Consider the following 15463-nt stretch of genomic DNA (forward strand, 5'->3'; position numbering starts at 1 on the left):
ATATGGGGATTTCCATTTAATTAGCTGCTTCTGGGGAACGCCTAGAGCCATGATCAAAGGTGCTAACTGGGCAGCCAATGGGAAAATGCCTAACAGGTCTATGAATCAATCCTTGGGAAAGTTTTTGTCTTGCGTTTTAATATTCAGGCTCCATTTATGACTCAAGCATAACTTTCCTTGGTATTAAGTAACAAGAAACTGAGATTAATTGCTCAATTTTTAACTATATGTGGCCTATTTGCATCCCATGTTATAAGCATCTTACTAGGGCTGTAAGAATAAGGAATTTGTCACTGGCTATCGTGAAAAAGCTCAGGTGTCTGAGCACTTTATGATCACTAAAATATAGGATTCTAGCCTCCTAAGAGGCGGGCGATCACGAGGTCAGGGGATGAAGACCATCCTGGCTAACACGGTGAAACCGTGTCTCTACTAAAAATACAAAAAATTAGCCAGGCATGGTGGCACACGCCTGTAGTCCCAGCTACTAGGGATGCTGAGGCAGGAGAATCGCTTGAACCCGGGAGGCAGAGGTTGCAGTGAGCCGAGATCGCACCACTGTACTTCAGCCTGGGTGACACAGCGAGACTCTGTCTCAAAAAAAAATAAATAAAAGAATCTCTTGTCTTTAAAAATTGTTTGAGAGGCTGGGTGCAGTGGCTCATGCCTGTAATACCAGCACTTTGGGAGGCTGAGGCAGGCAGATTGCCTGAGGTTAGGAGTTTGAGACCAGCCTGGTCAACATGGTGAACCCCTGTCTCTACTAAAAATATAAAAATTATCCAGGCATGGTGGCAGGTGCCTGAAATCTCAATTACTTGGGAGGCTGAGGCAGGAGAATCACTTCAACCCGGAGGTGGAGGTTGCAGTGACTGGAGACTGTGCCACTGCACTCTAGCCTGGGCAAGAAAAGCAAAACTATCTTTTAAAAAAGGTTTGAGAACATCACAGGAATCCATGGTGATTTGAGTGTGTCACACCCTATAACCTGGACAGCTGGCTCTGTGTCTTGAGGCATCAGACTCTATTTGAACATGGATTTCTTTTTTCCTTTCCAGAGTCTCTCATTTTCTCCATTGTATTCATTCAGTGGGGGGGAAAAAAAGACCTCATAAATGTCATTTCATATTCCAAGCAATTTGCTATAGGCAACTACACCATTACTTTGTACAAATAAATTTACATAAATCATTATTAGAATGTTTTATCTTGGCAACATTATTTGGTTCCCAGGACACAAATTAAATGCATGCTTAAAGCAGAATATTTTAAAGTTATTCCCATATTGTTTATGAGACAGGATTAGAAATTTCCATCTAATTTTTCTTTCATAATGGAATTCCTTTAGTTTTCTTTGTACGTTTAGAAACCATATATATATATTAAAAAAAAAAAAAAAAAAAAAAAAAAAAAAAAAAAAAAAAAAAAAAAAAAAGAAACCATATATATAATTTTCTGGGGGGTTTCTTGAAGCCAGCCATGCAATAGATGACTGTGTTTCGTTTGGTTCATTTTTTAGCTGCTGTTCCCTTTGATTTCGTGGGTACGGTTTTGAACACTGATTAGGAAGGCCAGGAACCAGGGGAATTTCAATACAGCCTCGTAAGTAGATGGCTTTTTGTTTGATAATATTCTGCACGTAAACTGGTCTTTGATTGTGATTAAGCTTTATTATTATTATTTTTTAAAATAAACAAATGTATAAATAAACTCCCTGCCCTCAGTTTCTCCTGGCTCTTTGGGTTGGGAAGGGGCCTGTTTGGATTCTCTGCACAGCACATGGCAAGTCTTCACTCGCTGGAGTTTTACTCCACCCTAGATTTCAAAATAAAATCTTTTCCATGTAGAACGTAGTGCCCAGTTTTAAAACAAGCTGCACTTGTCAACATCAGGGTAGGGAGTGGTGGCTGGGGACCGGACGGGAAGTCAGGAGACACCCACGTCAGCAATGCCTGCTGTTGGTGGCTCTGGAAAATGACGTCGTGACTTCCCAGCTTGTCTTCTCATTGGTGTCACAAAGGGCTGGACTCCTGGCTCATGGCTGTAACTTTCTACCAGTATGTGGTCTCAGAACAGATTCCAGCGCCACTGTCAGGGAAGTGGGGCCCCATGAGGTCAAGGGTGCAATACTCAAAAACAGGGAGTGAAGCAATCCCGTGGAGGGCTAAAAACACGGACTCCCAGCCTGATCAACATGGAGAAACCCCTTCTCTACTAAAAACACAAAATTAGCTGGGTGTGGTGGTGCATGTCTGTAATCCCAGATACTCAGGAAGCTGAGGCAGAATTGCTTGAACCTAGGAGGCAGAGGTTGCAGTGGGCCAAGACTGTACCATTGCACTCCAGCCTGGACAGCAAGAGCGAAACTCCGTCTCAAAAAACAAACAAACAAAAAAAAACACAAATTCGAAACACACCAAATCAACCACTTGCTACCTATGTGACTGTGAATAATTCAAAACTTTCTGCATCTCTGTTGCCTCATCTGAAAATGAAGAGATTATGCATATGTACGTAGCAGGCTTATTTTGGGGATTAAATGAAGCAACACAGCAAAAAGCTGAGAACAGTGTCTGATTCTTACAACAGGTTCAATAAACAGTAGCTAACGTTAATCTTAAAGAATGACCAGTGGAGTCAAGCTAGGGTGATCATATCATTTATGGTCTAAACCATGATATTTCTGAGTGTGAAAGGGAAAACTATACGGTAATTATATTGGGTCAACTGGCATATGCTAGAACACTCCCAGGCATATTAAGATTGGTATGGCTACTGTGCCCCTAGCCCAGACCATTCAAGACTCAATAAAGAAATTTATTTTTTGCTTACAATTACATATGACATATTTTACAATTTGTTACTGCTTTTAAAGTTCTTTCATATGCCTTATTTGAACTTTTCTTAAAATGTGGGAAAATGTAGAACTGAATTACCCCTTAATAATAACAAAGGCACAAAAAAGTACAGACTTTCCCTTAGTAACCCACTATTGCTGAGCAGTGGGGATAGTATCCCATGAGTGCCTCCATACTTCCTGGCCTCCATCCAGAGAGTCAGGGTCATGTGACTAGTCCTGACCAATGGCCTGTCACCTCCAGTCTTAAACACTTAAGAGTGTGTGTGTAGCTGGTCACGTTGCTCACACCTGTAATCCCAGCACTTTGGGAGGCCAAGGTGGGAGGGCTGCTTAAGCCCAGAAGTTTGAGACCAGCCTGAAAAACATAACAAGACCCCATCTCTACACAAAATTTTAAAAACTAGACTACAGCCTACAGTCCCAGCTACTCAGGAGGCTCGGACAGGAGGATCTCTTGAGGCTTGGAGTTCAAGGCTGCAGTGAGCCATGATCATGCCACTACACTTCAGCTGGGGAAACAGAGCAAGACCGTCTAAAAAAACAAATGAAGCTGGGCATGGTGGCTCATGCCTATAATCCAAGCACTTTGGGAGGCTGAGGCCAGTGGATCACTTGAGGCCAGAAGTTTGAGACCAGCCTGGCCAACATGGCAAAACCCCATCTCTAATAAAAATACAAAAATTAGCCAGGTGTGGTGGCAGATGCCTGTAATCCCAGCTGCTTGGGAGGCTGAGGCAGGAGAATCACTTGAACCTGGGAGGCGGAGGTTGCAAAGAGCCTAGATCATGCCATTGCACTCCAGCCTGGGTGATAGAACGAGACTCTGTCTCAAAAAAGAAAATATAATGGGTGTAAATTCTCAACTCTTTCCTTCACATGTTGCAGCAGCGAGGAAGCCACGTTTTGAGATGTAGATATCACAAGATGGAAGAGGCCTGGGACTTCAAAATACTGGATGCAAGAGAGCTACAACTGGCCCAGTCTAACCCCGAGCAAATGAGAAATAAGCTTTTGTTATACCAAGCCCCTGAGATATGGGAGGTACTTTTTTTTTTTTTAATTAATTTTTTTTTTTTTAGACAAGAGTCTCGCTCTGTCGCCCAGGCTGGAGTGCAATGGCCTGGTCTTGGCTCACTGCAACCTCTGCCTCCTGGGTTCAAGCAATTCTCCGGCCTCAGCCTCCTGAGTAGCTGGGATTACAGGTACCTGCCATCATGCCTGGTTAATTTTTGTATTTTTGTAGAGATGGGGTTTCACCATGTTGGCCAGGCTGGTCTTGAACTCCTGACCTCAGGTGATCCACCCGCCTCAGCCTCCCAAAGTGCTGGGATTGCAGGCATGAGCCACTGCACCCGGCCTGGGGTGAACTTTTTACCCTAATATACTCCTGCCTGCCCTGGCTCAGTCAGTTAGTAAGATTAGAACCCGCATCTTTTACTACAGTTTTCATTCAACAGTATCATAAAATCCTACCAGATTGGGAAAAAGCATTGCCAAGATTAAATGCCATAGCTTACTCATGGTGAGCCTTCAAAGCTTACTTGATTTAAAACAAAATATTTATTTGGTTTAAAATAAAATCGTTCACACCCAGAGCCAAGTAAAAAGAAAAAAGTTCCAAAATGCAAGGTTTGTTTTAACTTGGTGCTGATTTATTTCAACATTTAGGTTAATCCAAGAAGTCTGGATGCCTCATCTTACAGACAACCCTAAGATGAAATGGCCTCATGTTGCATCTAGATTTTATTTTAAGTTAAAGGGATGAATGGAAATATCCAACTAGAGTGTGACCAATTCGCTGTCTCACTCCAGAAAATCCCTCCCTTCCTCTCTTTCCTATTCTAATCCTACTCATCCTTTCAACTCCTTTTCTTAATGGGGAGAAAGCGCCACACATCAAATTTCTCAAACACTTATGTCACACAATTGCCTAGGCCAGGAACTGGCACGCTTTTTCCATAAAAGACCATAGGGTAAATACTTCATGGTTTCCTTGCATTTATTTAACTCTGCCATTGTAAGGAAAACAACTGCCATGGATAATCCAGAAATGAACAAACATGGCTCTGTTTCAATGACATTTTATTTAGGGACACTGAAATTTGCATTCCATATAAATTTCATGAGGCACAAAATTTTATTCTTCTTTTAATTTTTCCCAACCACTTAAAAATGTGAAAACCATTCTTAGCATATTGTCAATACACAGACAGGCAGCAGGCAGTACTTGGCCCCTGGGCCAACTGTGGTTTACCAACCCCTGGCCTGGGCTTAGGAGGGGTGGCAACAATCTCTTAGGCAATTTCCACAGTGGGAGGAGAACACAAGTATGGCTATTCTAGTTCTTCCACTTCCTGGTGGCTGGTGATCCTGGGCAATGATTCTAGAAGGCCTGAGTTTGTGCAGGAAGGCAGATGGTGCGTGGCCAGGCAGGGCCTGACAGGCAGTGAGGGGGGTCTCAGCTGGCAACTCTCAGTAGTACCTTTAGATGTGGTGGCTCACGCCTGTAATCCCAGCACTTTGGGAGGCCAAGGCAGGTGGATCACTTGAGGTCAGGAGTTCAAGACCAGCCTGGCCAACATGGTGAAACCCCATCTCTACTAAAAATACAAAAATTAGTCAGGTGTGGTGGCAGGTGTCTGTAGTTCCAGCTACTCAGGAGGATGAGGCAGGAGAATGGTTTGGACCTGGGATGCAGAGGTTGCAGTGAGCTGAGATGGCGCCACTGCATGCCAGCCTAGGTGACAGAGCCAGACTCTGTCTAAAAAAACAAACAAAAATCCAGGGCAGTGAAAGCCACCACTGCTTCCACCAGCTTAACAAAGGGCAGGCCTGGGGAAGAGGTGGACAGGATCCACTGCACCATCCCCAAATTCATCAGGACACTTGGTTCCCAAGCCCTGACTGCAGCCGTAGCCGTCCCCCTTGGGACCCTCCCTGAATTCTGGCTTTCAGAACTCTCTGGATGCGCTCCCAGAGTTAATTTATTAACTTATGCCTCCCCCCCTGCAGCTCCACTACTCAGAATCGCCCCTTGTGAATCACCAGGTACTGACCTCACAGAGCTCATCCCAGGGCCCTGACAAGCCCCCAAAGCCGGGCAGAGCTCGGAGAAGAGGATGGCAAGTGTGGGGGAGGAGGAAATAATCAGGTAGACAGGCAGGGCAGGGTGTGGACAGGCCTAGAGAAGCAGAAAAGATTTGCAAAGCCGAGGCCAAGACAGGGTGGGGCAACAGGAACCACTGTCCCCAGCAGGACACCACCAGCCAAAGCTCTTCTTCAAAGGGAAGGTGGAGTTTATCCAAGAGGCTCCACTCCAGGATCCTTAAGGGACCCCTGATGGGGAGTCTGGCTCTGGGTGGGGCAGAGGATCTAGGTCCTCTAGACCTTCTGATGGAGGCAGTCAGGCCCTCCCTGCCGGGCTTCACGGTGGGTTCACGCCTGTCTTCCCCTCAAGGCTCCATGCCACCCCTTTTCCTTCTGCCTGGCCAAATGCTCCACAGCAACAAAGCCCAGCTGAGGCCCTCCCTGGCCCATGAATCCTCCCTAATCATTTCAGTCCCAATCCTCAAAGCCTCTCCATTTCCTGAACCAGGGAACTACTGCTGGTGCCTAGCCCTGGCCCTGAGCTCAGCACCACCATCTGCCATTTTCTTTCTTTTCCTTTTTTTTTTTGAGATGGAGTCTAACTCTGTCACCCAGGCTAGAGAGCAGTGGCACGATCTCAGCTCACTGCAACCTCCACCTCCCAGGTTTAAGCGATTCTCCTACCTCAGCCTCCAGAGTGGCTAGGTCTATAGGTGTGTGCCACCATGACTAGCTAATTTTTGTATTTTTTGTACAGACAGGATTTCACTATGTTGCCCAGGCTTGAACTCCTGACCTCAAGTGATCTGCCTGCCTTGGCCTCCCAAAGTGCTGGGATTACAGGCGTGAGCCACCATGCTCGGCCCCATTTGCCGTTTTCTTATGAGTGAGTCAACTTTGCCTCAACTGTGGGCTCCTTGAGGATAGGAGCCAGCCTCCCACTTTTTCATCCCCACCTGTCCCAAGAACACACAACAGATACTCAATAATACTTATTGAACTCAACTAAAAGCACATTAGAAAGATTAACACAATTAAAGTAAAACATGAGATTGTGGCAACAAAAATAATTCAGAAGCTAATTTCTATGTGAAAATTTCCAGCAATCTTCCAGTGGCTTTGTATTTCTACGACTCGCACCAGAATTTTACATAAAGATGTGATTCAATGTTTTTAATCATCTTAATGCCTAAATTGGATTGTCCACATTGTCAAGTCTGATCAGCTGCATAAACTGATCATTAAGAAGATTGGGGGGAAGCAGGGGAAGATACCAGTTGATGGAGAAATAATCAATTTGGCGTTTGCATTTAAATATAGCGACGGCATTTTATTTATTCAATGCAATCTACGTAAGGCATGGCGAGCTGGGGAAGGCAGTGTGATTACCTGAGTCAGAATGGGTCCAGGAAACCGAGGTCAGCATTGCTCCCGTCACAGAAAGGACAGAGGGGCCTCCATAATCACGAGAATGCTGGTCTTCTAGAGGCTGCTGGAGAGGAGCAGTAAGAAGTCAGAATTAAGCAGAAGAAGCAGAGACAGCCCTCGCAACCACAATGGATGTCATCTCTGGCCTGACTCTAGAAAATGACGCACTTCAGTGAAAAAGCCAATTGTAACAGTACCTTTTTATTTCTTGGATCATTATTAAAGGACCTGATCTTTCACGATGGAGTGTTTTTGAAACTGTCTCATGGGGCATAAAAAGATCCAGAAATTTGAAAATACATGCCATCTCAATGTGAGATGATTTTATTTTGCTACAACTGCCACTGAGACATTTGTGAGATCATTTCATGTACTACATCTGCTACTGAAACACTTGTCGACATAAAGGAAAACATCAGAGCCCCAACAAGCGCTCCAGGCATTCCACCCCACAGACCAGCCTTGATCCAATGGGCAGACCAGGTAGGCAGCCTGCAAAGTCGACGACTCTATTTTGTTGTTATAAAATGAAATGTCTCTGGCTCTCGTCCTCCCTAAATGGGCTGCAAGTTATCAGGCCATGGTTAACTAATAATCTTGCAAAATAGGAAAGTTGGTACATGAGACAGATTGCATAATAACCTCTGATGGAGGATATCTTTTTAATCTGGGTCTCAAGGATAACAAATCAATGAACTCTGTAATGAAAAGAATGGTACTAACCTACGCGCTGTAGTCTGAGAATGTCAGGAGTATATTGATTAGATTGGTGGTTCCCAAACTGTTGGCCCTGGAAGAGCAGCATCAACACTGACCGAGAGTTTGTTGGAAATGCAAATTCTTGGCCCTTACCCAATATCTACTGAGTCAGAATATATAATATGGCATTAGGACCCAGAAATCTGTGTTTTAACAAGCCTTCCACGTGATTCTGATATACCTTAGATCATTAATTTATCCACCCATACAAAGACATTCTGTTGTAAAATAAAATCATGCTACTCTACTTTGTGTTTAAGCTCCTATTAAGGACAAAGCATAAAGCTAGGGATTGGGGAGGGATGAAGAGTCAGAGACAATAAAGAACCTGCCCTCAAGAAACATATTGTCCACTAAGGAAAATAAGACACTTACACAAGGGCAGGTAGCTCACGGCTGTAATCCCAGCACTTTGGGAGGCCAGGGCGGGCAGATCATCTGAGGTCAGGAGTGTGAGACCAGCCTGGCCAACATGGTGAAACCCCATCTCTACTAAAAATACAAAAAAAAATTAGCCAGGCCTGGTGGCAGCTGCCTGTAATCCCAGCTACTTGGGAGGCTGAGGCAGGAGAATCACTTAAACCTGGGCAGAGATTACAGCGAGCTAAAATCGCGGCCACTGCACTCCAGCCTAGGCAATAAGAACGAAACTCCATCTCAAAAAAAAAAAAAAAGACACGTACACAAGCAACTCAAACACTGGCAGACCGTGTTATTTCTTCTAACGGCTGGAGAGTGTCAGACAAAGGAGACATTTGTTTCTGTTTGGGGTGAGGAGTGGGGGATGCCATGAAAAGAAAGCATCATGAGGACAATAATAACGGCCTTGAGATTAGGGCAGGATTTTAACAACAACAGCAAAAAACCAGACAGCAACAGAAAAGAAGGCCCAGAGGTTGCAAAGCATGAGGGCTATCTGGGGGCATGCGGTAGCCAGGTCTGGCTAATACATGAGAAACCTGAAGGTGATCTGAGTGAGACAAGGTTACTTCCAAATGCAGACAGGTAAGACCTAAGGGCTCTTCTTCTTTTTTTTTCCTTTTTGAGACAGAGTCTCTCTCTGTTGCCTAGGGTAGACTGCAGTGGTCCGAGATCTCGGCTCACTGCAACCTCTGCCTCCCAAGTTCAAGCGATTCTCCTGCCTCACCCTCCAGAGTAGCTGGGATCACAGGTGCCCGCCATTACACTGGGCTAGTTTTTGTATTTTTAGTAGAGACAGGGTTTTGCCATGTTGGTCAGGCTCTTCTTCTTCATCTAAAGACCACCCAGCAGGCACCAGTGGCTTATGTTTAGAAATTAATATCTGGGCTGGGTATGGGGGCTCACACCTGTAACCCCAGAACTTTGGGAGGCTGAGGTGAGCCCATCACTTGAGCTCAGGAGTTCAAAACCAGCCTGAGTAACAGGGCAAAGCCCCATCTCTACAAAAATACAAAAGAAAAAAAAGAATCGGTGTGATGGTGAATGCCTGTAGTCCCAGCCACCTGGGAGGCTGAGGAGGGAGGATCATCTGAACTTGGGAGGTCAAGGTTACAGTGAGCCATGATCGTGCCACTGCCCTATCTAAAAAAAAAAAAAAAAAAATTTCCACATCCAGTTTACTTTTCTGTACTTTTGGCAGTGCATTTTCCAGAGGGAAGAAACTCAACTGCTTTAAGGATTAACAGCAGAGGGTTTGTCCAGGAGGAAAAATGCACACACACAATTTTAAAGCAGGTACAAGAATCTGGAAGTTACAGTCGCCTCAGGCCATTCTGCAAAGGGGCAAAATGTTACCACCCTCGACAGCCCCTGAGGACATCTCTGGTTTTAGCTTTAAAAAAAAAAATACTGTCACTCAGGTTGAGAGGGGTATGACTTAGTCACCAAAAAAGTTAAATTAATACTCAACATCTCCAACTAGAAGAAAAAATACTTTTCATGATCAAGTTAGTATGGCTTTGCATCTAGAAAATGGACGGAAATGGAAGGTTTTATTTCCTGATGTTGGTAGGTGAAGAAGGGGGTACTGAAAATGGTTTTCATGTCACCCCAAGGCTCGGATTGAAATGAAGCTGAATTCAGAACTGGCAGTCTCTGCTTACCCATGCCAGCTTTGCCATTCCTTTCTGAGTCATTATGGACAAGGTACTAAACCCCTTCAACCTCAGTTTTTCACCTATCAAGAAAAAGAGGCACTGACCTACCCCACCTTCTTGGAAATTTAAATAAGAAAACAGAAATGAAGTTGCTGTGAAAAGCAGGAGGTGCCATACAACACAGAGGTACCAAATTATCTTCCTCATTGAGGCGTTTGGCTACTGATTAACACTGGTTATCCTACTGGCCTTTGAAAATATAAAAGCAATGTGTTTCTGATGCCCTTGAGATTCTCCATTTAAATATTTGCAGATACAGCAGTTCTAAGGAGCAAACTTGGCATCAGCCAAACCATTCTCCCAAGAAGCATTTCAAGGTAAATCTTTTACTTGTAATAAAAAAAAAATTTTTTTTTATTCCTCTAACCATGATAGAGCATCCGGTTATCTTTTAGCAGCTCCTGGTGAGCACAACTCAGTCTTCGGCAACACCGACATATACGATGGCAATAATTTATCATCTCTGCAGTAGTTTAGTCCCAGATGGACCATTTACTAATTTATTTCCATATGTAACTGGCAGAGAGATTAATCAGTCTTCCAACTCGGAAACCTGAATTGCGTTTTATTCCCTTACCAGGCTAACTCTGGGCAAGAAGAGGCACACATTTACATAGAAACCAAGAGTTCCTCTGAAAAAGCCTGTCAGCCTCAGATGCAAGCCTTTACACACACACACACGCACACACGCACACATATTTTTCCTGAGACAGCTCGCTCCTATGTCAGCTTGGAGGGCTAGTTCTTTCCTCAGATCCTCAAGGACTTCACACAGGAGCTGTGTCTGATACAAGTGCGGGCAGAGGTAAAACGTAACGCCAAATGCGGTAAAGTTGCAGCCACATTCCCCTCCCCGTCTGCAAGGTCAGGGGCTCGGATTTCTGAAAATGAAGAGATCTTTTTGCCACAGTGCTGCGCCCAGCTGGCCCGGCACGCGGTGCCCAGGCGCTGGAGGCATGTGCTTTCTTTTTTCCACTCTTTTTAAGGGTCTGAACTTGACTGAATTCAGCAGCTGCCGTGTCCTCAGCGACGGCTAATGAATTGTTAGCTTTGCTCCCGGTTCCCCTGAGCTCAACTCCCAGGCCGCTTTTGTTTTTAATTCTGTCCCAGTGATATCAGCGTTTAGCCATATGAGTGGTTAACGGTTGTCGGATGACGATGTTTACATATAGAAAGCAAGCCAGACATGGGCAGAAAGCACCAGCTGATCCCTGATGCCTTAAGCGGAACCCAAGGCCATGCCAAGAAGGCTCCGCAGACAGGAGCACGTACAGCTCCTGCCAGCTAAGCTAAGTCCACACACCTGGGGCGATAACGAACTCTGTCGCTTTGGAGAAGTCACTTGACAGTTTTAAAATTCTCTCCTCTATAATATGAATTTAGTTCCCTGAGGTCCCTTCCAGCTCTAAAATCTAATGATTCTATGAATATGAAAAGGATCAACCATTCACCTGGTTTGTTCCGTGTGCTTAGCCGATGCCAAACAGCAGGAAGTTTGGAGGCATCTGTAAGTGGCTGAATGGGTCCAGATGCTTGCTGCTGTGACAGACACAGCCTTTGGAATCTCCGTAGCCAACAAACTCCTTTTGCGCAAAGAACATGAGCATTTGATGACCGGTCAACAATGCATATCTTTACAAGGTTTTAAAAATTCAATTAAATCCAACAATTCCATTACAGTATTGTTCTAGGTATGGCAAATCCCACAAAAGGATATCCATCCACGGCCCTTGTCTGTAATACACTTACATGTTAGTTAAGGAGATACACAGCTAATCTTAATACAATGAAATATGTGCTGTAATCATTGACAAGGAAATGGTTAAATGAACATGAAGGATGAAGAAATCGTTTCAATGGAAGGGGGAGATCGGTAAGGTTTCACAGAGGAAGCAGAATTTAAGTTGGGCCTTGCCAAGTAAAGATGGGACTGTGAGCGACTGGACAGAGCTGCAGTGAGAGCAAAGGCCTATATGCTTCCAAGCGTGGTCGGGGTACAGTATTCAGGACCTCAGGACAGGGGCACAGGATGCCCAAGGAAAAGAAGACATAGTGAGATGAGAGGCTGGAAAGGAACTCAAAGTGGCGAGCCCTGGCTGCCAGCCTTTCATGCTGTGGTCTCTGGGAATCTGCAGAAGTCCCTGGGCAATAGAGACGCCAAATGAGCTCTGCCTCGGGAGGTTTATTTGGCCAATTTTACCACCATTTACGACTGGGAATAAGATCCGTCTGTACCTTCATTTTTCTCTTAGTCATTCCACCTTGCCGCTATTTGGGAATCTCTCAAATTTATTTTTTTCTAAATCAACTTCCTGGCCCTTTGAAGGCAAGCAATTGAGTTTCCTCTAAGTACTGCCAAGATTTCACATTCCAATGACGAGTTCGGCCTAGCGCTTTACATTTAGGTTAATGCGTTTTTCTACTCTTACGAAAGAGTTAAAATAGCATGGCATAGACGGGTATTTTGTTTTGGTTTGTTTCTACACTGGAAAATATTTCTGTATGATGAAAAAAATACACAAACATCCTGACTGTTGGAAGGGCCTGCTCCACCACTCCCCAAAAAACAAAAGTTGAACTGGTCATCCAAGTAGTTCACTGAAACTTTTTGATCTCCAGAGTCAGAGTCCCAGGTTACTGATCCCAAGTTTTCCAAGGTCCTTCAGACACAATAACAGAACGTCATGTAAACTCTCTCCTTCCAGTGCTATTTGGTCCCCTCAGCCTGGGGGACCCAGCACAGGTGGTATCAGGCAGCTATCACATGCAGAAGCCCCAGGACACATGGGCCACACGCCAGGCAAGCCAGGGCATGGGGACGGGGCCTGCCCTCCCATCCACGCCAAAGATAGGTCTTAACACTCCACTGAAGTGGGGGTACAAGTGGGCAGAGCAGCTCGTCCTCTGAGAAAGGAGCTGCCTTCAGTATGAGCCACCATTAAAAAGTTTCCCAAGGTTTGCCCCTATAATCTCAGCACTTTGGGAGGCCGAGGCAAGAGGAACGCTTGAGCCCAGGAATTTAAGCCCAGCCTGGAAAATATAGTGAGATCTTTTAGTCGGGCATGGTGTGTGCCTGTAGTCCTGGCTGCTTGTGAAACTGAGGCAGAAGGATCACTTGCGCCCAGGAGGCAGAGGCTGCAGTGGGGTGAGATAGCACCACTGCACTCTCAGCCTGGGCAACAAAGTGAGACCCTGTTCCAACAGAATAAAATAAAATAAAACCAAAACACAACTCCCATAGAAGACACAAATTTCACTTCCCATCTCTGGACTGCTCAGACTACGCATGGGCATATATGGAAAGCTCCAACATTCATTTCATTTTGGATCACCTTTTTTAGAAAGGCACATTGTGTCTACCCACTGGGGAGTGGTGCATTCCAGGGTTCAAGTCCCTGGTTTATAAATCAAATCTTATCCTAGCCCTCCACATGCATGGGTGCTCGGAAGCTCTGAGCTTGGAAGCTCTGAGTATTTTCTTAACATCTAATCAAATAATTACTAGGAAGTATAATATGCAGTACATACTGTAGACAGTTCCCTGCGCACATAAAAAAAACCGTCTCATACAGACCCAAAGAGCTGTATGCATTGCTTTTTCTAAAAGTCCACCTATGGTTGCAAAACTAACCTTCTTCAAATGAATAGGTTAGCTTAAATTACCATGCCGTTTTACAATCTCTTCACTGATACACGAATAATAAAACTCTGAGGTAAATGTAGACTTAAACCAAATAATGGGCATAAATTTAAAAAATTTTTGACATTAAAAACTCAGTATAAATTGAACTACAAGATACTTGAAAGCTCCCACAATCATAATGTGCACATTGAAATCCATTAACCTAATACCTAGGCTGCTATTCAAAAGTAGGGGTCTAGCAGGCAAATAAATACTCATTTGAACACTCCTCCTAAATGACTGTACAATTGGGTTGCTAAGTCACACACTTACAAAGTCTGTCATCTTTACTTGGTTGCTCTCTAACCAACACTGAAGTCATATAAGGTTACAATGTGGCAGCATGAGATCAGCACAGATACCAGCAAATGGTACTAAAAAGTAGCAGCAAATGTCAAAAACAAACCAGGGTCAGCTTGGAGAGAATGAGATATTTACATAAGCATCCAGAAAAGACAATGGAGCCCCGATTTCCCCTTAACTGCACACCTAAATAACCTCTCTGCTCCTCACCTGATCATTCTGATATAAAAGCAATTTCTACAGTGATACATTCAAAGCCCTTAGTTGCCATAAACTCAGCAGCTGTTAAAAAGATTCTGTTGCACATTCGATTTGCTTTAAGACTTAGCTATTTCCAACCAAAGCTTTCATTTCTTAGCCGTCACCAACCCCCTCCAAAAAAATTAGCTTCATTAACAATATCCTTCTTTGATATGTCATCTGCCAAGGCCATTTTCTTACCTTTTTAACTCACATTTTTTTTTTATTTGAGGATATTTATCCAAGCAAGAACAATTGTTTGACTGGAATCTTGCAACTTTCAACTTTGCCCAGATTTTGCCATCGTGCAGAAGGGGAATGCCGCAGCCCCCGACACATCGTTCAGTTGAGCTAATACACATCTGAATCCAGAGCTATATTTTAAATTCTTTTACACTTACTTAATATAGTGCATGCCGCCTGTCCACTGATGCGATATCAGAAACCTGCAAGCTACTATTTCTGCAACTGTGTCACTGTAGATAGTCTGAAACATGTACGTAGCTGTTGCCATGGAAACAAACACAGCTAGGGTAGAGTGCCACGCTGTGTTAATTCCTTCACCCATGAACCCCAGGGGAATGCTAACATTCATCTTCTTTCTCCTTTAGTCTCACACTGCTTTAATATTTTTTTAGCATTATCAAATGATGTACTAAATACATATGGTACACCTGAAAATACGGATGACTGAAATGAGCCGTGGTACCAGCCTAGCTTGCTCTGCCCAAGGTGGTGCAGCTCTGCAATGGATGCTTTCCTGAACTTCTCCCGTAAGAAATAAGGAACTTTGTCTTTCTTTTAAAATGGTGTGGGAAGGACAGAAAAGGTGAGCATCTTGTCTGCCCTAAGAAGAACAGTTATCCTGGAATTGTACAGGGATAAAGATGCTATCAGAAATGTGCCTTCACAGTTCTCTGAAAGGCAGGGGGAGGCCTCACAAACTTTCTTTTTTTTTTTTTTTTT

The 15463-nt window shown here is 44.2% G+C and overlaps 1 protein-coding gene across 4 annotated transcripts in view; it reads right to left on the bottom strand.

Annotated features, from left to right (window-relative positions):
- Positions 1-15463, bottom strand: part of FOXN3 (forkhead box N3) — a 485408-nt gene that overhangs the window by 337806 nt on the left and 132139 nt on the right. For 3 of the 4 annotated variants that reach the window (XM_017524549.2, XM_017524548.2, XM_017524544.2), the window contains exon 2: positions 7337-7439. The gene's annotated coding sequence lies outside the window, so the exon portion shown is untranslated. The remainder of the gene's footprint in view (positions 1-7336; positions 7440-15463) is intronic. The other variant, XM_017524545.2, reaches the window with a different exon arrangement.

This window comes from Cebus imitator, unplaced genomic scaffold (genome assembly GCF_001604975.1).
Source record: "Cebus imitator isolate Cc_AM_T3 unplaced genomic scaffold, Cebus_imitator-1.0 Scaffold34, whole genome shotgun sequence".
Lineage (NCBI taxonomy): Eukaryota > Metazoa > Chordata > Mammalia > Primates > Cebidae > Cebus > Cebus imitator.